The 22,686-nt window shown below is 35.4% G+C and overlaps 1 protein-coding gene across 6 annotated transcripts in view; it reads right to left on the bottom strand.

The window, feature by feature from the left end:
* The window catches only part of DENND4A (DENN domain containing 4A), a 131,401-nt gene extending 123,660 nt beyond the window's left edge, over positions 1–7,741 (bottom strand). For 4 of the 6 annotated variants that reach the window (XM_051980831.1, XM_051980832.1, XM_051980833.1 and 1 more), the window contains exon 1: positions 7,569–7,740. The gene's annotated coding sequence lies outside the window, so the exon portion shown is untranslated. Of the gene's footprint in view, positions 1–7,568 lie in introns of all 6 variants that reach the window. The other 2 variants (XM_051980828.1, XM_051980829.1) reach the window with 1 other exon arrangement.
* Between the last annotated feature and the right edge of the window lie 14,945 nt (positions 7,742–22,686).

Raw genomic sequence — 22,686 nt, 5'->3', positions numbered from 1 at the left:
AGAAAGAAAAACTTCAAGTTCAGGCTTATGATCAACTGTGTGTCAGTCTAGCTAGAGGCGTCTAATCTACAGGTTGGCAGTAAGTGATAAATTTTGGGAGTTATAGCAAAAATCCTCACCCTGTACAAGTCACCCAGTTTCCTTTTTCGTAAAATGAGGATAATATTTATAATGTTTATGTCACAGAGTTGTTATGAGGGATCAAATGAGATTTCATACACACACACACACATACACACAGAATAAACCTTTAGCCCTTAAATAATTGTCAACTGCATGGAAGAGTTATGATCCTCACTGGTAGGGAAAGTACCTACAAAATCACAACATTTCTTATAGGGCCCTGCACAAAAGATATTTAGTATATTTTTCCTAATTATAACAGAATTGTAGTGCTGTTTTAAATTTTTTAAAATAAGGCTTTTATTGATATTTTCTGTTTTTTAAAGCACCATAAAATCCCATCTATCCTGCCTCTTCCCCATCCCAGAAAGCCATCACCCTGGACAAATAAGTATTTTTAGAGAGAGAAAAGAAGTCAGTACAACTGACTGATAAATTGAAAAAGTCCAAAAATACAGGCAATTAATGTCACCTGTAGACCTCTTACCTCTACAAAAGTGTTGGTTGAGAGTATCTTCTCATATTTCTTCATTCAATATTTGACCTTTATAATTTTGTTACAATTACTTTTTATTTTTTGGAACATCAACATTCTTTGCATTTAGTTTCTACATATACTATTTTCTTGCCTCTGCTTACCTCACTTTACATCAATTCATATAGATCTCTCAAGGCTTTTTTGTCTTTATCACACATATCCTTTGCTACAGTACAATAATATTCCATTACATATTCCACCACAATTAATTTAGCTATTTCCCCAAATGATGAACACCTCCATCGTTGATACATAAATTATTAAAATCCCAGTCTGGCTTTTGACATCAATATAAAGTGGTTTATTTTAAGGTTTAGGGAATTTTTATAATAAATTTGCTTAAAACCCAAATCATTCTCCAAGGATAGACAAAGTAATAGATGAGGTACTGTAAGGGATACATGCTGAGCACTGTGCTGAGGGCAAAGGATACAAGTATTTAAACAACAACAACATACAGTCTACCTTTGAGGTGCTTATATTTTAATGGTGGAAGACAACATATAAAGGGAAGTTGGAAAGTTGTAAAGATAAAAGGAAAAGGCCGCAGGAAATAAGAAGCCCAGAGAGTCAATGAAGTCAGGAGTAAAATAAGCAAGACTGGATATCTCATGAAATGATCATTTGAGTTAGAAACTTAACAATTCTTATAGCAATCCCAACATAAGAGAAATCTCTAGGGTGGTTAGGCTGCTGATGAGAAGGTAGAGAAATAGAAAATCTGGAGGCCTACTCAGAAGTACAATACTGTAGAAATTATTTTATTTTTATCACTCATTTTTATGAGTACTTAACATAATGCTTCATGGGTCCTTACTACTCAACCCCAGGCAGCCTTTTGTCTTAAAATCATTAAATTTGGCATCAGACCTGAATAGAAGCTTGAAAAATCCTGTGGATACTCAGGTGTTAGTTTTTAGTTTTTTGTTTTTAATGGGGGGAAGGGAGCAGGGTTTAGAAGTCTGAGTTTAAGCTCAATGTTATTATAAAAATATTTCTTTTATGATGTCAGAACATTTCAGCATTCATAAACATAAGAAATATTGAATTATCATATACAAAGGCAACAAATTTCCAGAACACTGACAGGTTTCCTCACTGTCTTGGGATATGGTGAAATAAATGTTTGAAACAACTATCCTGAAATCTACTTATTTACTATGTATCAGGCACTGTGCCAAGTACTGAAGATACAAAGAGGGGCAAAAATAATTCCCGTCTTCAAGGAACTTACATTTTAAGGGGATATAACATGGAAATAACTAGGTATATAAAATATATATACAGATTAGGTAGGTGACAATTAGGTGAAAGACAGCAGCTAGGGGTATTAGGAAAAACCCTCTACAGAAATTGTAATTTGGGAAGAATCTTAAAGCCAGGGAAATCAAGAGCAGATGAAAAATCAAAGTATCCCATGGGTGGGAGACAGCCAGGGATTAGGAGACAGAGTCTTGTTCAAGAAACTACAAATAGGTCAGTGTTGCTGGATCATAATGGCATGGAGCAGCAATGTAAAGAGACTATAAAATTGAGAGTAAGCCAGATTAAAAAGAACTTTAAATGCCAGAGGAAGTTATATTTGATCCTAAAGTAGTAATATGGAGTCACTGAAGTTTATAGGCAAACCCATCTACACTTTAGAAAGATTATATTGGCTATTGAGTAGATGGAATGTTATGAGGACCATCTTGAGGCAGGCAGAGACTCCAGTTGGAGGGCTAATCCAGGAAAAAAGTAAAGAAGGCCTGAACTAAGGCAATGGCTATGAGAAAAATATTAGAATGTTCTATAAGCAGAAAAGACAAGATTCAGAAATGGATTGAAGATATGTAGAATGTAAGGGAGGAGTCAAGGATGACAGTGAGGGGTTAGTGCAGTGGATAGAGCACCAGTCCTGAAGTCAGAAGGACCTGAGTTCAAATTTGACTTCAGACACTTAACATTTCCTAGTTGTGTGACCCTGGGCAAGTCACTTAACCCCAAATGCCTGGGGGCGGGGGGGAGGGAAGGGGGAAGAAGGGAAGGGATGACATTGAGACTGTGAACTCCAATATCTAGGACAATGATGTGCTCCTGATAGTGACAGTCTCAAATTCAAAGGACCATATTAAAGGGGATCTAAAACAGGATTAGGGAACCTCCAGATCTTGGGTCATGTAAGGCCTATGAAATGAACTGCAGGTGATTATGAGCTGAAAGCCAGGTAGAATTTCCTATTGCTTGAGTTTTATAAGTTAATAATTTTGTAAAAGGATCTTACAAAAACAAGGCTCATAACCAATTCTGAAAGACTTAAAAAAAAAAAAAAACTCTTACCATTACAATGACCAATCAGGATTCTAGGAAACTCATGATGAAATAGCTTATTCACCTCAGAGTACAGATCAATACATGGCAATTTTGGACATGATCAATTCAGAAATTTGTTTGGTTTGAATATACATATTTGTGACCTAAGGCTTTGTTTTTCTTACTTGCTGAAGAGGGGATGAGGGAGATAAGACAGATCTTAAATGCTTTTTTAAAAAAATTTCAACAGTAATAGTTCTTAGTGTAAAGTTTATGGTTTAAAACCATAAGAACCAGAGGCCCAAATATTTATAAGAAAATCTGAATAAGTATGTCTCTGTATTATATATGTATATACTTCCATATAAATCTAAAATATATCTGCACATTGGTCAGAAATAACCATAACTGACCTGCCTAAATTTTGATCATTCTTTTCACTAGAAAATGATGTGTAGCATTAGCAGGAAATCTCCCTTCATATCTTTTCCATTTCTTTTTTCTTAGTGGCTTGGACTCTTCTTTCCCTGTTGTAATATATTTATTTATAAAAGAAGTAGATAAAGAGTGTTCATGAGGATAAGGTCAATCACTTTAAAACTAGTTTGGTGCCAAGTATAAAATGCATGAGCATTGATGGGTTTTACGATTATAGACAGGATCCAAAAGACAGACTGTATTCCAAAAGTTCATCTTAAAGCTACCTTGGAATTTTAGATAGAAATTACATAAATGTTTGTTAGGCTCTCATCCTAGCCTAATACCAGTAATTTGACCCCACAAGGGAGCAGGAATACTATACATTTGCAATGAAAAAATAGTCTAAAATAGCATTGTCATAATAGCTTCAATTTAAAGGATCATAAAAAAAGATTGAATAAAATGTTTTGTTTTTTTTTTAAATTTATGCTGAAAGCTGATACCTCAGAAAGGGGTAAAGGTTTTATCAGAGATGAGGAAGTACATGAAGATATTGAATAAAAGTCATTAGGCCCTTTTAAGGTCCTTAAAAGTGAATGGTACTGGTTCTTTTTTCAGTTTAATTTTCTTTTAAATTTATGGTTTTCCCATCCCTTGATAAAGGTGTGTCTCTGGCACAACTTTTTAGTCAAGGAATAAAGAGATGGAGAGACACAAGCGTCAGCCAGGCATAAAAGAAAGAACTCTGTAACTGAAGTCAGAGGACCTGGAATAAACTGCAGGCTCTGTTTTTTAATAGCTGTGTGACTTTGGGGCAAGTTATTTACAGTGGGCCTCAATTTTCTTCAGCTGTAAAAATGAAAGGTTTGGATGATTACAACTACTAAAGTTCCTTTGGCACTAAAGAAATGGTCCTGCCTTTTCTAGACAAAAGTAACAATGTATTAGTGGTAATGTATCAGAAGGAACAAGTGTTATCCAAAGGAGATGTGTATACACAATACGAGTATTGGAAAAGATACCCAATTCCTTAGAGGACAGAAAGGAAACTTGTGATAGACATTTCTATACAATTGTCCAGTATGTGAGGGAAAATGAGGATGTGGGTGCTAGGCAAAGTGAATAATGGAACTAATCATGCTCAGTAATACAATCCTGAGACCAATGCTTGTCATAGTTCAGAGAGTAGCTTTAATTATTAGTTGTTCATTATCATATAGATCACAGATAAGCAACAATTAAAAACTGCTTTGGTTACAAAGAATTATGAGATAAATTTCTAAGAATTTTTAGTCTTATACTATGATTCAAATCATTCTTATCCAATTTAATAAAGAAAGGACCTGAACCTGAGATTTCACTGGTATATGAATTTCTTAGTGAGGAAACTCCCATTATCAAAGTAGTTCAGTATTTTTTTTTTCTGCAAATAACAGTCGTAAAGTACTAAGAAGTTAAAGAACTCACCTACCATCACAAAGCCTACAAAAATATTAGAGATAGGACTCTAACCTTGCTCTTCCTGGGTTAAAGCCACTAAACAATTTTTTTAATTTAACTAATAAACATGTATTAGGTGCCTAGAGAGATGAAACCTTGGCCCATCTCTGATACTGCTGGCTGTGTGATTCTGGGCAAGTCACTGCCCAAGCTACTGTTTTAAGAGTCTAAATTTACTGATGAGTAGCTGCTTTGCACTGGTAAAGAGAGGGAACTATGCTAGAAGTTCCTCCACAGATGAATTCACAAGTCCACATCAAAACCAAATCAAACTAAATCAAACCAAACCAAATTAGGATTTAGTAAGAGTAGATATTTAGTATGCTAGGTAAATGAGATACAAAGTTTAGAACACGTGCAATAGGAATTTCTGATTCATAAGTATCATTAATATTCACAATAGCCAATATTCTTTCAAAAGACAAGAGAGACATTAGAAACACGAAGAACACTTGTAATAGGAGTGTATTAAAAATTTCTATGCAACTCCTTGTAAAATTTTAATGGAAAAATCTGCTTTGTAATAGTGGTACAAGAAACCATGATTTGGGACATTTAGTTTATCTTTTAAAGATCTCCATGGAACAATAAAACAAAACCATTGAAGTTGGGAAAGAGAATTTTGTTATACTGTATTCCAGTTCTCTCTTATTCAAGAATACCCATAGTATATCACAGAAATGGTTGGCAAAAACAAATGGGTAATAACAAAGTTCTGCTAGCATCACACAATGTCCAACACACACACACACACACACACAAAATTCTGAAATTCTTCTGAAAATTCAGAAGACTAATTTTTAATTCTTCTTTATATGCAATCTTACCAAATTTGTTACTTCTTACACTTTTTAATATAGACCCAAGAGTCTAACATAATTCAATAACTACCCGAAATAATACTACATGTGGAGGAAGAAAGTAACACCATATTCTCTGTCCTAGTCTATCTTCCCTCAACAAACTTCAGCATCTAATGGATTTGGAAAATATAAGTTTCACATGACTACAATTTTCAGAAATTTTTAAAAATTTTTAAATAATGCAGATGAGAATGTGAATACTTATTTCCCCCTCCTTCTTTAGTTGTATTCTTGCTCAATTCACTTTCCTATAACAACAAAACTCAGAAAAAGTAATGTGCCAGAATAAAAAATAAAAAAAAAAACAACTCTCGCTTGCCATTTAGAAAAATACTGCTATATAGCATGTTATTGCCAACAACAATTTAAAAAGAAAATAAGCTGTTCAAAACACTACATTTCTATTTAAGATAAAATTTCTCCAACAGGTAGAGGATACAAATGTTTGGTGATTTCTTCATACTTTGAATTATTAAAAACTGGATCCCTAATGATCTTCATTACATTGAAACAAAATGTAAAGACTCCATTATCTACAATGATAGCGCAAAAACTTAAGACCTCCCCAGAATCCACTTAAAAAATTATTTTAGAAGAAATAATACTTAGTGTCATCTGGACTACACTGTTTACTGCTATTTGTTTGCTAAAAGAAAAATAAGAGTACATACACTTAATAGCTTGAAAAAAAAAAAAAAAAGCCGAACAAGAATATTTTAATTAACATGAGCTAACTGTGGGTACTCATTTCCTACTGTCACTCATGACTAGCAGGCCAGTTAGCATTCTTTCATCTCTCTTGGCTGTTAGTTTCCAGCACACAACGGATCCTGGTGATTGAACCAAAGAATAACTGTTCTCCAACTAAAAATAAAACTCCCACCTTTAAGGGCCCAAGTTTTCTTCGATACGAAATTTCATTATAAGCACATCGTGGTCGTCACACAAATGTTACAAATACATCGGCCAGTTTAAAAGCACTGGTAATGAAAGGCTATCACGAAGCAATTTTCATTCTTCCTTAATAAACTTTAAAGAGAGGGAGGCTGCCTAAGAAAGGGGAGCATGATCATTTAAAAACAACAACAACGGAGGCGGTGGTAGCTGCAGCAGCGGTGCTCTACCACTTCCATTCCGCAGGTTTGGACCCCCTGCAGCGGCGGACGCAGCAGCAGGGACAGCAGCATCTCCCAGGCCCTCTTTGACTGCCCCCACTGCCCTGGGATGACGGGAGGGCAGAGGGCTCACCCGCCACTTCTTCCGGAGTCTGTGGGGCTCCACACGAGCCGAGCAGGTGGGATCCCCGGGAGCCACCTCAGCCTTACGTAACGGGGATGTCAGGAACCCAGATTGGGAGCCTTCCCCGCTCCTTCTCCTTCCCCCTCCCCCACCTCTGTCTCTCAACTCCCTCTCCCCCCGCCCCCACCTGCCCCGACTACAGGGAGGAAACAAACAGCCTCGAGCGGCGCCCCCCGCCCCCAACCCCCGGCACCGTCTTCCCCGATTACTAGCGGAGCCAAGGGACCGAGTGGCAGCCACCAAACCTGTCCCGAGGAGGGAGAGCTGGGCGGCCTGGCTACGAGGAAGCGCAAAGTGTCTCTGCGCTCACCGGGTCTGAAGAAGTGGCCCACAAAGCCCGACTCCCCAGACCCTTCAGGGGGTTAGAGGCTAGCAGCCCTCCCTGCCGCCCCCGCCCTCTCCCACTCGCTGACCCCCGAGGGCGCGAGCGCGCGTACACACACACACACACACACACCACGCACAAGGAGTCGTCCCCGGCAGTGACAGCTCCACATGTCACCGCTCTGCCACCCCACTACCCAAGCACTTACCGCTTGGGGCTCCGCAGCTACAGGGCCAGTCACCGAGGCAGCAGAGCCGGGGTCCCCACCTCCCCGGCAGCTGGGCACGAGGAGCCAAAGCCAAAGCGGCGGCGGCGGCGGCTTCTGGCTAGCTTAGATCATCCCGAGCACAGTGCTCCGCCCTCCGCGGAACCCCAACCCGCCAGCCCGTGGCCTGCTACCTCAGTCAGGCGGGACTCCCCCTCCCCTCGCGGCCGCCGCTGCCTCCGCCTCCGCCTCCGCCTCCTCCTCCCATCGAGGCCGCCGCGGCCGTCGCCATCTTGACAGTGACGTCACCATTCCGGCGGGCGAGCGACCAACCGGCGTCTCCTGACGAGTGGGCAGGGGCGGGGGGAGGTGGGGGAGAGGCCAAGAGGTAGGGGGATCCACCGGGTCCCAAAACCCACCTTATCACAGCAGGAGGGAAATGGGGCGGGGCAGAAACTGCCCAACCCTCATCACGGCTTTGGTTGTTTGGGAAACCTAGACATAGCCCGCCTGACAGTAAGAGCGCGGGAGAGGCTGCCCTATCTGTGAGAGTTGAGGAATCTGGATGAGATAATCTTGGCTCCTCACTCCACATCCTAATCTTTCACACTTGCATCTACCTTGGGCTAGCATGCTGATCTCATTTGCCTCCTAGCTCTGAGAAGTGGCCCGAGGCAAGTCCCTAATGGGGCACGACCAATCCCGAGGCTGTCTAGGGACGGCTCTCCAGCCAGTACCCTTCGCTTCCTCCCCTAAATCTGCTCAGGTGCAATTGGGAATCCCCTTGGGGCACTCAGTCCCCACGAGGGTTTCGAGACCAGTATAAACAACCTTGCAGAATGGGGAATCCAGGGACTTTCTCTAGAAACTACACTGGGGTTTAAAAAAAAAAAAAAAAAAACCATTAATAGCACGAGAGTTTTGGAGGGGGTTTTGTTTTGGTTATTGTTTTAATTTGGAGTTTATGCTGGCTAATTAATTCTGGCTTATTTCTCCGCTACGATGGAAAGAAGAGGGAAGTGGATGGGGATATCCATGCCTCTCACTCTCAGTATGGTTCTGAAATCCCTTCCCAGAGCTCTTCAATCATATCAACCTGAACAAATTCAGTTCTGACAAATTCTTTCTTGAAGCAGATCCCACAAGTAAGGTCAAACATCAAAATTAAAACAAACAAACAAATAATTAATCCCCCCGGCTTCTGATCTGCCTTTTGTCATAAAAGTGGATATTTGCTGACAACTTTTTGTCCATGTGTGGAAGCATAGCTAAAGACAAGTGACAGGCACCTGAAGTCTTTCTCCAAGGACAGAGATAATTCATCCTTCAGTTTGTAGCCACACCAGTTACTATACCCAAGGGGGTCAGTCACTCCTTTTTAAAGAGCAATTTGGATGTTCAAAATATTGACTAGTAACAAAAATAACACTCAGCTAAGTTCACTCAATTGTCAGCTAAATTCACTCAGTTCACTATGTTTACACTTAGTAGTGTAAAGAATTTTTTTAAAAAATCCATTGCAGAATTTCATGAGTTGCCATGGCCAAAGAATTAATTACCAAATGAACAGCCTAATGATGATGATCCTCTTTCACCTTAGGTAGGTTCTCAGAAAGCATATTTACTGTTGTCAAAGTGTATTAGAGGTCTTTTCAGAGGCAAATTATCAGCGCTCCATAGCCATTATTTTTGAGAACTCGAGTGACATATCAAAATAGAGTTATAGTTATACATGTAGAAAATAAGATATCTCCGTATGTTTGCTTATAAAAAGCATTTGATTTAATAGAGCAAAACATCACTTTTATTTTACTCTTTAACAAGCTCTCATGAATATGTCAGTCATCTTAGATGCCATTAGAGATATTAACAGAGGTAATTTCTTTCAATGACTCTTTGGTTGATATCAAGTAAAATGTAAACCAAGCTGTCACCCTGTGCTTCCTTCTAAATCTGCACAGTGCAATTGGGAATTATAGTAACAATTGTAGTAACAGTTACAATAAATAGAAATTTACATACTTTACAGAATGGAATTTTCTACTTGGGTATTTTAATGGATTTGTGAAATTATACTGGATACTCATTTCAAGTAAATATCTTCTCGAATGCTATACTACCCTTGTAGCATTCACCTTAGGTTCCTACATCCATGCCAGGAGTTTTCTTTTAGTTCTCTTGACATTGCCAGAATATAATTGGATCATTCAAGTTGTCCATTGTTTGTTCCTTGTTCTCACTATCTGGTCATTTTATCATACATTTCTCCTATGATCCTTTCATCATTTTCCTTATGTGCGTTTTCTCTTGTAGTGTTAACAGCCTATTTGTGCTTAGCATGAACCTACCCATTGTTCTTTTTAGTGATTGTTCAACTATGATATTCCTTCAGAGACTGTGATATTCCAAGAAAAAATAGGTCTTTGTTTCAGAAAACAGCTTTGGTTTAATAAAACATTCCATTTCCCAGATTCAATATAACTCTTATCTATCTTGTTATACTCTTAAACTAACTCATTATCTGTGTTTGGGGTCTATTCAAAATAGATAGCTATCACACACAAATATGTGTGTTTATGAACTAATTATTGGGACTACCCCTACAAATGTATGTCTTAATCAGAATTAACTTCATCATTTATCCACTAGATTTTTCTTGCTCTTTTGAGGAATATGGGTCTCACTTAAGAGACTGCAAAGCTCAGGACTTGATGCAATAAATACATCATTCACAAAAAGGATCATCTATAGGACTATTTAATAGGAGATTCCCTTACATTTAGATTCTACATTGAACTTTATCCAAGACAAAAGTAAATATATTTTATGACAATATTTCTCCTTGGCTTACATCTTGCCTGATATCAAGAGTCATTGAAAGAAATTAGGTTTATTGCTATAGTTGTGAAGGCATCTTGTATAAGTGGCACGTTCATGAGAGACACTTTGTTAAAGAGTAAAGTAAAAGTGCTGTTTTGCTCTAAACCAAATACTTTTTTGTAAGCAAGTGTACTGAGATATCTAATTTTCTACATATTTTAGTCAATTATATGAATGTAAAAAAATGTGGTCCCACTATGGAATATCATCTTTCCACACATTCCTATCTCATACTTTTCATACTTTTATCAAAAATTTCCTCAATGAGTGCACGCACACACACACACACACACACACACACACATACACACACACACCACATGAGAGATTTTTTTCATATTTCATAGAAATGGGAAAATAAACACATAGATCAGTAATTTCTAACATTCTTTTGGTCATCTTCAAGTCTTTGGCATCCTTTCTTTGAATAGCTTGGAAATTTAGATCTCAATATCCTCAAAATTACATAACCTTAAGCATAAACTCCCTATTCTAGTTCAGCTGCCTTTTCTAGCTTTGTTTTCTTTAGAACTTTTCCAACTTCCTTGTGTGGCTCATCAAGGACTTTAGAACGCAAATTTGATGGTTAATTGATGTAGAAAATTAATGTAGAAAAAAATTGATATAAAAATCTTTAGTATCTTTTGCATTTTTGATCTGTCCATTCCAGTTGTTCATCCTTGGTAAAGAGACTTAGTATTTTTTTCAATGAAAATGTTTCTAGGCTTTTTCATTGTTGTTGCAGAAATTAATTTATATTAAGCTGTTAAGGGACAGGTCAATTCTCCGAGAACCTCCACAGCTGTGGATCATAACATCTGAAGGAGTTGCAAGGCAGCCTTTGCTGACGCAGGTGTTACAGACTGGGAATGAGATAAATTGGAGCCAGAGGGAAGAGGAGAGAGGTCAGAGAACAGTATTATCCTCTCACACAAGGAGATCCATTCTGCAGGTCTGGGTTGGATCTCCAGCTGCCACTGTCAGGTGGCTCCTGGGCATCCAACAGCTCCCATGTATTCCAACATATGGCTCCTAACCATGGGATATAAGAAGTACAAGAATTACAAGAAGAATCAAAGCTGTTCGTGAGAAGGATCCTTCTAGAGTTCCTTCGGTAACCTGCAGGGAAGGAAAGGAACTTTCCATAAGACTTTTTTAGTTGGGGTAATCAAATGGGTCAATACATCAAAAGGCCGAGCCACGAAACTGATGAGAGACTTAAATGCCTGTTCTGACTATAGACTTCTCTGAAAGTTTGCCTCCATGATAAGATCAATACCTGCTACAACCATCTAGAGATGATAATGCTGCTTGCATTCCTCAATGTATGGACCATGTTCTGGGGGGAAAATAACAACAAAAAACAAAAAAATGGGAAATTGTTAAGGGACAGGTCAATTCTCCGAGAGCCTCCACAGCTGTGGATCATAACATCTGAAGCAGTTGTAGGGCAGGCTTTGATGACATAGATGTTGCAGACTAGGAACAAGATAAATTAGAGGCAGAGGGAAGAGGAGAGAGGTCAGAGAACAGCAACTGCCTCTCAGTTAGCTTGTATCATCCTCTCACAAGAGGAGATCCATTCTGTAGGTCTGGGTTGGATCCCCACCAGCCACTGTCAGGTGGCTCCCATTAATTCCAACATTAAGCTACCTTAGGAAACCAACAAGCATGTATTGGACACTCAATATGTCCCAAGTACTGTGATAATAGCTTATGTTGACATCCACTCTTTTTTTCTTTTCCTTTCAACATCAGTAACTTAAGTTGCTTAACTTCACACCATATTACCTTCTCATTTTTGTCATTTCTTCTAATTTGCTTTTGATTTAGATCTTTGTACTAACAAATTTGTGTTTTAATACAAATAGCTGGTTTGGAAATGATTCACATTGGGAACCATATGTTTTCCATTAAAGTACAAACAATTTCACTTTTATCATGTTTTGTTGTTTATGGGGTTCACCATATCCAATGCCTCTCAACTTTTCTCAATTAAAAAAAAAGGGATTTTAGGTATATTAGAATGAGACTATTGTAGTCTACAACTTTATGATTGCTTTTTTCTTATTCCTGTTTTTGTTTTTGCTGAGGCAATTAGGGTTAAGTGACTTGCCCAGCAGTCACACAGCTAAGAAATATTAAGTGTCTAGATCAGATTTGAATTCTAGTCCTCCTGACTTCAGGGCTGATACTCTATCCACTATGCCACCCCCCAAAACATAGTTTCTATCATATATCTTATATTCTTTCCTGTGCTCATCTTTGTATTGAAATCACCAATTATTAAAATTTATTGAATGAATTTGGAAGGTTTATTTAGTACTACATAAAGCTGTGTACTCCTTATCCTGCAATAGAAGTAGCTGCAATAATATATTGCAATTGTTTTTATAGTTTGTGTGTGTATGTGTGTGTTGTTTCGCAAATGGTTATCATGAGCTCTGCAGTAGAATTCAATATATTTTTAAATAGCAAAAAGTTTCCAAATAGAAAATAACACCAGAGCAATGTTTTACAAAGCTGCTAAGTGCTTGTAAAATGCTTTTAATTTTGGCAGTTAAAAGCATTTATCAAGTCTCTCATTAGTTCTTGAAACAAGCTAGAAATTATCATTTTTGATTGGCCTAAAGTAGACCCATAAATCAAAGACATTTATGCCAAACTTTCTTAACCTTTTTTTGTGTTTCATGGTCCCTTTTGGCAATCCGATAAAGCCTATGAACCCCTTCTTAAAATAAAAAAATTTAAAGCATAAAAGAAAATACATAGAATTTAAAAAGAAATGAATTATTTTAAACTATTAAAAAATTATAAGCACATTCATGGAGTTCCAGGTTAAGAAACCATAAGCTATTATTTCTTTAAGTACCATTTTCTCCACTCACATTCAATACTTTGGCGTTTAGCTGCTGCTCATTATTTAAGGAATGAATTCTTTGCTGACAATAGGGAAAGCACAATCTATACTTAATGTGTTTCCTATCATAAATAGATTTTAGAATAGTGAAATCATATGTAATAGGAATAGAGATTGTCATCAACCCAGTGCTTAAATGACAATGCAAAAATCTAAAAAGTTTCTTAATTTTACTCTGAGCTTTAACTTTCTTTATGAATAACAAATTGGCTCCTTCATAAAGCCAATCTAAATTGGAAGAGACCCAGTCTGACAGTTTAAAATATTCATTGTATTATATTGTATTTTAATAATTCTTAAAATTTGATGATATCCAAAGTGGATTAAAGGAAGAGAACTGAAGAACAAATGAGGCTTTTGACTGGGAACTTTGATCTCTAGTGAAACAAATTGATATGATTTGACAGTGGAAAAAAAATGTGCTCATTAATGGATTTGAGACCCAAATTTCATACAATAAATACAATGGTAAGTTTGGTTATATATCTTAAGGGGGTTTTGTGAGTGTGTGTGTGTGTGTGTGTGTGTGTGTGTGTGCGTGTGTGTGTGTGAGAGAGAGAGAGAGAGAGAGAGAGAAAGAGAGAGAGAGAGAGAGAGAGACAGAGACAGAGACAGAGACACAGAGAGACAGAGACACAGAGAGAGACAGAGACAGAGAGACACACACACACACATACAGAGAGACAGAGAGAGACAGAGACAGACAGAGAGAGACAAAGAGACAGAGACACAGAGACAGAGACACAAAGAGAGAGACAGAGACAGAGACAGAGACACAGAGACTCCCTTATATATCAAATATAACATTCTATGTGGTAGCATAAAACTAAAAATAAAGTGAATAAAGTTGGTACCAATCAAATGGGGAATAACTGAACAACTTGTGTGAATGTAAAAGATTATTGTACTATAAGAAATGATACAGATAAGAAATTCAGAGAAATTAAGGAAAGATAAAGTGATTCCAAGCAAAAATGCTGAACTAAGGGAATGATATACATAATGATTATAATAATGTAAATTAAAACAACTCTAAAAAGTAGCTAAGTTCAGATTAATTGTAGAGAACAATCTTTATCCCAAAGCTCAGAGAATGAAACAAAAATTCCTTCCTTTAGAAAAGAGGGGAAAGTCTGCAGCCGTGTCACATATACTGTCAGATATAGTATAGGCTTCATTGGTTGGTTTTACCTATTTGGTTATAAGGGAGGATTGAACACTCAAAAAATGACATAAAAATAACAAAAACCATTAATTAAAAATATATTGGCCCCCAGAAAAAAAGAAAAAATGGGTCGTTAAAATTCCAGTTCAACTAACAAGCTTCCTTCTATCAGGACCAGTATGAATATTCTTACATTTTATTTTAAAACATAATTATTTCATTTCTCCAAGAAAAAAAATAGTACATGATACACTGTACTTAATACTTTTTAATTCATTCGCTCATTTTGTAGTACAAAAAAAGCCAAGATGTGTAAAGCTTAATCTTTTCCATCTGCTAAATCTAAGCACCTTAATTATTATACTAGAAATTTCTCATGTTTGTGAGTAATATTCCAGAATTTTGCTATACAGCTAACCTTGGTCTCTATGCCAGAAGAACTACCTTATAAATCAGATTATTTTCTACTGAAGTTTTTGGCTTTTTTTCTTTTGGTACTTTAGTAACAAAACTTCTTGTTAGGAACCAAATCAGGCCCAGCTTAATCAAATTTAATGAATAATGTTACATTGAAATTTCTGTATATTTAATTCCATAGGCTAAAATTGTAAGCATTTTAAATAAGAGCTCAATTTCAGATGTTATAAGTTTAAAAAAAATAAAATATGACATGGCATCTTAAGATCAAGAGATGAAAGGGACCTTAGAAATCATCTATTCTTTTTTATTTTTCTGATTAGGAAACCGAGTCCCAGAAACATTAAGTGGTTTACCAAACCCACAAAGGCAGTAAATGGTACAGCTGGAATTTGAAATACAAGTTCTTTGATTCTAAGTTCAGCACTCTTTATGCTCAACTGTGCTGTCTCAAATATCTTTAAAAAGACAAGTCAGAAGTTCTGAGTGGATACTTGATCTAGACATAAAAGATCACATCATAAATACATAGGACCAAGAAACACATTACTTTTATGATCTATGAGTAGGGCAAAAGTTGATGACCAAACAAGGGATAGAGAGGATCACAGAAATTAAAACGAACCATTTTGATTACATAAAATGTAAATGATTCTGCACAAACAAAATCAATGTAGTTAATTAGAATTAGAAAGAAAAGAACTAGGAAAAAAATCTTTGTTAATTTTTTTTTAACAAGGGTTTCATTTCCAAGATATGTAGGGAACTGGTTAATGTGTGTAAGAATAAAAGCTATTCTGCACTTGATAAATAATCAAAAGATTTGAACAAGCAGTTCTCTAAAGAAATAATCTAGGGGCAAACAGATGATACAATGGATAGAGCACAGGTCCTGGAGTCAGGAAAACCTGAGTTCAAATGCAGCTTAAGACACTTACTCAGACCCTGGGCAAGTCATTTAGCACCTCAATTGCCTTCAAAAGAAAAAAAAAAAAAAAAAAAGGAATCTAGGCTAGCAATAGCATGGGGAAAAAAATGCTCCAAATCACTGATAAGAAAAATGTGAATTAAAGCAACTCCAAGTTTCTATCTAACATTAAATCAGCAAAATTAACAAAAAGGGAAGAAAATCAATGTTGGAGGAAATATGTACTCCAAATCCACTAAATTATGTATTCCTTCAACACAGTAATATCACTACTAGGCTTAAATTCCAAGAAGATCAAAGACATGAAAGGAATTCAGATATATAAAAATACATCCACTCATTTTGTAGTAGCAGAGAACTTGATATAAAGGGGTGTTCATCAATTAGGAAATGACTAAATAAATGATAACATAAGAATAAAATGACATATGAATTGTACTGTAAAAAATGATGAACGGTTCAGGGTCAGAAAAACTAGAGAAGATGAACTGATATAGAATAAAGTGAATAAGATCAAGAGAACAATTTATATACTAACAATAAAAATAAATAAACAACTTGGAAAAACTTAAGAACACTAATCAATGAAATAATAAAAGATGATTTGAGAGAACCAGTGATGATGAATGCTACCTATCTCCATAGAAGTGATAATTTCAGGATGCAAAATGAGACATTATTTTGGATATGGCAGAAGTAATAATTTTTTAAATAGTATTTTATTTTTTCCCAATTACATGTAAAAACAAGTTTGAACATTCATTTTTTAAAAATTGAGTTCCAAATTCTATCCTTCTCTCTTTCCTTCCCTCTCCCTGATATAGTAAATATATTAATATAGGTTATAATTGTACAATCATGCAAAATGTTTTCATATTACTCATGTTGTAAAAAAAAAAAACCACACACACAGACCAAATACATACATATATACCCATTCCCCCCTACACACACACACACACACACACACACACAGAGTGAAAAATAGTAAACTTTGGTCTGCATTCATACTCCTTCATTTTTTTTTTCATCATTAATCCTTTGGAATTTTCTTGGATCACTATATTGCTAAGAAGAGCTAAATTATTCACAGTTGATCATCTTGTTGTATTCCTATTACTGTATACAGTGTGCATTGTTCTGGTTCTGCTCACTTCACTTTTGTACCAGTTGATGTAAGTCTTTCCAGGTCTATCTGAAATCATCCTGCTTGTCATTTCTTATAGCACAATAGTATTCTGTTATGATCATCTACCATAACTTGTTCAACTATTCCTTAATTGGTAGGCATATCTTCAACTTCAGTTCTTAGCCACTACAAGATATTTTTGTGCAAATAGAACCTTTCCCCTGCACCTTTTTACAAATTGATTTGAGATACAAACCTAGTAATGGGTATTGCTGGATCAAAGTGTATGCACAGTTTTGTAGTCCTTTGTGAATAATTCCAAATTGTTCTCCAGAATGGTTGGATTGATTTACAATTTTATCAGCAGTGCATTAGTATCTCAATTTTCCCATTTTCCTTCCAACATTTGTCATTTTTTTCTTTTCTGTTATATTTGTTAATTTGATAGGTATGAGGTGGTACCTCAGAATTGTTTTAATTTGTATTTTTCTGATAAAAAATTATTGGGAGCATTTTTATGGAACTATAAATAGCTTTTACTTCTTCATTTGAAAAATGTTTGTTTATATTCTTTGATTGTTTATCCATTGGAGAATGACTTACATTAAAAAAAATTAATAGCTTTTTATTTACAAGTTATATGCATGGGTAATTTTACAGCATTGGCAATTGCCAAATCTTTTGTTCCAATTTTTCCCCTCCTTCCTCCCACCCCCTCCCCCAGATGGCAGGATGACCAATACATGTTAAATATATTAAAGTACAAATTAAATACAAAATAAATATACGTGTCCATATGGTTATTTTACTGTACAAAAAGAATCAGACTTTGAAATAGTGTACTATTAGCCTGTGAAGGAAACCAAAAATGCAGGTAGGCAAAAATATAGGGATTGGGAATTCAATGTAATGGTTCTTAGTCATCTCCCAGAGTTCTTTCACTGAGTGTAGCTGGTTCAGTTCATTACTGCTCCATTGGAACTGATTTGGTTCATCTCATTGCTGAAGATGGCCACGTCCATCAGAATTGATCATCATATAGTGTTGTTGTTGAAGTATATAATGATCTCCTGGCTCTGCTCATTTCACTTAGCATCAGTTCGTGTAAGTCACTCCAGGCCTTTCTGAAATCATCCTGTTGGTCATTTCTTACCAAACAATAATATTCCATAATATTCATATACCACAATTTATTCAGCCATTCTCCAACTGATGGGCATCTACTCAGTTTCCAGTTTCTGGCCACTACAAACAGGGCTGCCACAAACATTCTTGCACATGTGGGTCCTTTTCCCTTCTTTAAGATCTCTTCGGGATATAAACCCAGTAGTAACACTGCTGGATCAAAGGATAAGCACAGTTTGATAACTTTTTGAGCATAGTTCCAAATTGCTCTCCAGAATGGTTGGATGTATTCACGATTCCACCAACAATGTATTAATGTCCCTGTTTTCCCACATCCCCTCCAATATTCCGCATTATCTTTCCCTGTCATTCTAGCCAGTCTGACAGGTGTGTAGTGGTATCTCAGAGTTATGACTTACATTTTTCATAAATTTGTCTCAGTTCTTTATGTATTTGAGAAATGAGACCTTTATCAGAGATATTCATTTTTTAAAAAAATTTCCCTAGTTTTCTACTTTCTTTCCAATCTTGGTTGCATTGGTTTTGTTTCTGCAAAAACTTTTGAAAATTTTAATATAATCAAAATTATCTATTTTATATCTCATAGGCCTCTCTAGCTCTTGTTTGATCATAAATTCTTCCAACCTCCATAGATATGACAGATAAACTATTCTTTGTTCTCCTAATTTGCTTATTTGACCATATTCCCATATTGACTTTATCTTGGCATGTCATGTAAGATGTTAGTCTATATCTAGAGTCAATCATACTGTTTTACCTTTTCCTAGCAATTTTTGTCACATAGTGAGTTCTTGTTCTAAAATCTTTGGTTCTTTGACTTTATCATAGTCATTTACTACTGTGTATTAAGTACCCAATCTATTCCACAGACCTATCTCTTATCTAGTACCAAATTGTTTTGATGATTTTCATTTTATTATACAATTTGAAATCTGTTATGATAAGCTCTTCCTTCACTTTTTTATTACTTACTTTAGTATTCTTGACCTTTTCTTCTTTTTGCTATTTTTTTCTAGCTTTATAAAATAATGGATTTTTTTTTTTTTTTGCTTAACTTCATATTTGTTACAAGGGCTTTTTTTGTTGTTTGTTTTTTATTGTTTGTTTTGTTTTCCAATGGCAAGGGAGGTAGAAGGGGGGTAGGAAACATTGTTTATTTATTTAAATAATTACATTAAGAAATGTAAGTTTTTTGTGAGTAGAAATTGTTTAGTTCTCTGTACTGGTATCTCCAGCACCTGATACAATGCCTGTTGATCAATTTTTTAATTTTTAAAAAGGTAGATCCACTGAATAACCTTTAGAAATAAGGAATATTAAAGAGAATATAATAATTACAACATCCAAAATCTGGCAACTAACTAAACCAAACTTCAGATGTAAATAACAGTATAGATTGTAATGAAAATATAGGTGCATTACATCTGAGATCCTTCTGTTTCTGTCTCTGATTATATCAGTTGCCACATTTTGATACAGTTCTAGTTCATATACTCAAAAAACATAAAGATTATAACTTTAACACATTCTGATTTTCAAGTTAGTTATTTTGCCTTGATATCTCTTTGTAGGTTAAATATCTCAAACTTTCAATTATCTTTAAAAGGAAAAATCATTTTTATACATAACATTGTACAATGTAGTTACAGTAAGATCTATGATATATCTATTTCTAAAGGTAATATATTTTAATTTTTAACCAAGTAAAGATTGTTAACATTTTATCAAGATGAAAAATGTCATTATAGAGGTGGGTTTCATCGCTAATTTTTTGATTTGTCTGAAATCTTACAACAGACGTTCTTATATGGTTCTCAGAAAATAAAACAAATGCTCATAAATTATTTCAACACTTTGGCCTTTTTTTCTGGAAATGTCCAAAGGTTCAAACAGTTTGAATGGATATCTGTGCTGACTTGCAGGAAATATGAGTCAGCTTTTCTTACATACCCAGTTTTGTTATAACTAGGACATTTAGGAAACATGAAGCTGAGCAAATCGGACACCATCAAGTCTTTACTTTTTATTGATTTTGGCCTAAACATGGATTCTACTAGGGTAGACCACAGGGGATACCCTCTAAATTGCCAAGCAAGAAGGAGCCCTGTAGGGGAACACCTGCCATGAGAACAAAATATTTATTGTTTGGTTTTAAACAGATGTCTGCCTTGGGGGAAAAAGCAGAAAACTTCAGGAAAGATGAAAGGCAGGGAAATTGAACAGTTTACATCAGATCAGTTATATACAATGGTTAATATAGAAATCAATTTCAATGACAAACATTCATTAAATATCTACAAGGCACTGAGCTAGACCCTGAGGATAAAAGGAAGAGAAAGGGGATAATTCTTACTTTCAAGGAGTTTACAATCTAATGTTGAGGATTATAAGGAGTCCAGGGGGGAAAGTGGAAGGAATAAATATTTACATAAACTGATATGATTCAGAATATAATAAATATGATGAATACAAACACATGAGAATAGTACACAACTAAAGTAAGGCTAGCAAGGAATAATGACAATAGAAAGTTGTTTTGTTTTGAAGCTATATTAGAGCCCAAAGGAAAATCAAAGAAGGCATAGGCCTACTATTTGGAATAGATTAAAAAAAAAAACACACAAAAGATGACTAAGAGAAGACAGAAATATTTTATTTTATTTCTGTTTAACAAATAGAAATTTCAGAATGGAAACCTACTCTTATGCTTGCAATGTACTTCCTCCTCTTCTCTGTCTTTTAAAATTCGTTTCTTCCTTCAAGTCTCAAGTCAGTTATCACCATGAAGTCTTTTCTTATTCCCTAATTGTTTTTCTCTCCCTCCTCTCACTTCCCTTCTCCCAACTCAAATGTTCTTAGAGTACTATGTTTCATCCATGTATACCTTGTCCCTTTCAGAGCCTACCTTGTAACAAATATTATTTCTCTCCAGAAGAATGTAAGCATTCAAAAGAAAAGAAATTCTTTATGTTTACCTTTGAATCCCCAATGTTTAGCACAATACAACACACACAGTATACACTTAATTTAAGTCAAACTGTAGGCTGATAATTTTGATCTGATTTCTGACAAAATTCTAAAACTTGCTATTAAAAGGTTTGTTTGCGCATTTAAAAAAGGAAGTGGTGATCACTAAGAACTTGCATGGGTACATCAAGAATAGCTCATGACAGGCTAATCTCATTTCCTTTTTTGACAGGATTACTAGATAAGGGGAATATTGGAGAAAAAGTATTTCTGGATTTCTGCAAAGCATTTGACTATTTCTCATGCTGTCCTCTGTGTGCGCTTGTGTGGCGTGGGAGCACATTTGTGGGTATCTCAGGCAACTGCCTTTATTTTTTAGAATGTTCTTTTTGAATATGAATTTAACAATCATCAATAAACACAAACATTTCAATAGATAAAAAGGAACGATTAATTATCATATACAATCTAATTTTTAAGAAGCATAAAAAATAATGTATATATAACAGTTCATAATTTCTCATAAACTTCTTTCTTGTTTATATATGTACACAATCACATATGTGTGTATTACATATAATTTGACAGAGTAGTTCTATTTACTTATGTTCCCATTGTTTTCTTCTGGGCATTTAAAACTATTTTATTGATGGATTTTTAAAGTATTTATCACTGACCAACCATCTTCATTGCACCTTATTTATTACCAAATAGAAGCTCTCTCTTGTAAAATAAGTATGCAGACCAGTGAAACAAATCAGTGGATTGTGGACGAGACAGAATGAAGTAGACCAAGTAATAGTACAATTAGGTAGATTTAGAATTGACTAGATCCAAAGAGATGTTATTAATGGATAGATGACAACACAGAAAGGTCTCTATCAGAGGTTCCCAGGGATGTATATTTGGATCTGTATTCAATATTTTTATTTAATTTTATTATATATATATATGCATATATATATATAACATATAACATAATATAAAATATATGTATATTTATTATATAGTTATTTTTAATCAGGGGCATTGGTGAGGACAAAATGGGATATTTATTGAACTTGAAGATGGGAGGAATAGCTAACATATTAAATGAGAAAATTCATCTAACAAGATTTTAATGTGTTAAAGCAATGGGCATAGTTTAATAAAATAAAATTTAATGGGGAGAAGTATAAAAACCAGCATTTGGAAAACAAATACAGACATGTAGGAAAATTCATTGGGTAATAAGAATCCTCAGAGTTGTACTACTGTACTATAACAAGGTGTCAGTTAGTTCTGTTGTACTCTGTCCTTTCAATAAGGAATAACATAGCCATAGTATAATAACTAATTTAGGGAATACCAGTTCAGAGGTTTTGGACTTTAAAAATTAGTTTATTAGAAACAACATTAAATATTAGACAACTATAACTGAGTAGTAACCATGTTTAAGTTAATTTCAGTGCACTAAAAATCATAAAACTTTCAGTTCCTCCTTCTAAATCCCTATCAAAATTCTTTGTCCATTCACATTTATTCCTAAGATTATATACTGCATTTTTATGGTTTCACTTTTTTTGGCTT

The sequence above is a fragment of the Antechinus flavipes genome, chromosome 2 (genome assembly GCF_016432865.1).
Source record: "Antechinus flavipes isolate AdamAnt ecotype Samford, QLD, Australia chromosome 2, AdamAnt_v2, whole genome shotgun sequence".
Classification (NCBI taxonomy): domain Eukaryota; kingdom Metazoa; phylum Chordata; class Mammalia; order Dasyuromorphia; family Dasyuridae; genus Antechinus; species Antechinus flavipes.
This window is presented reverse-complemented; position numbering and strand designations above follow the sequence as displayed.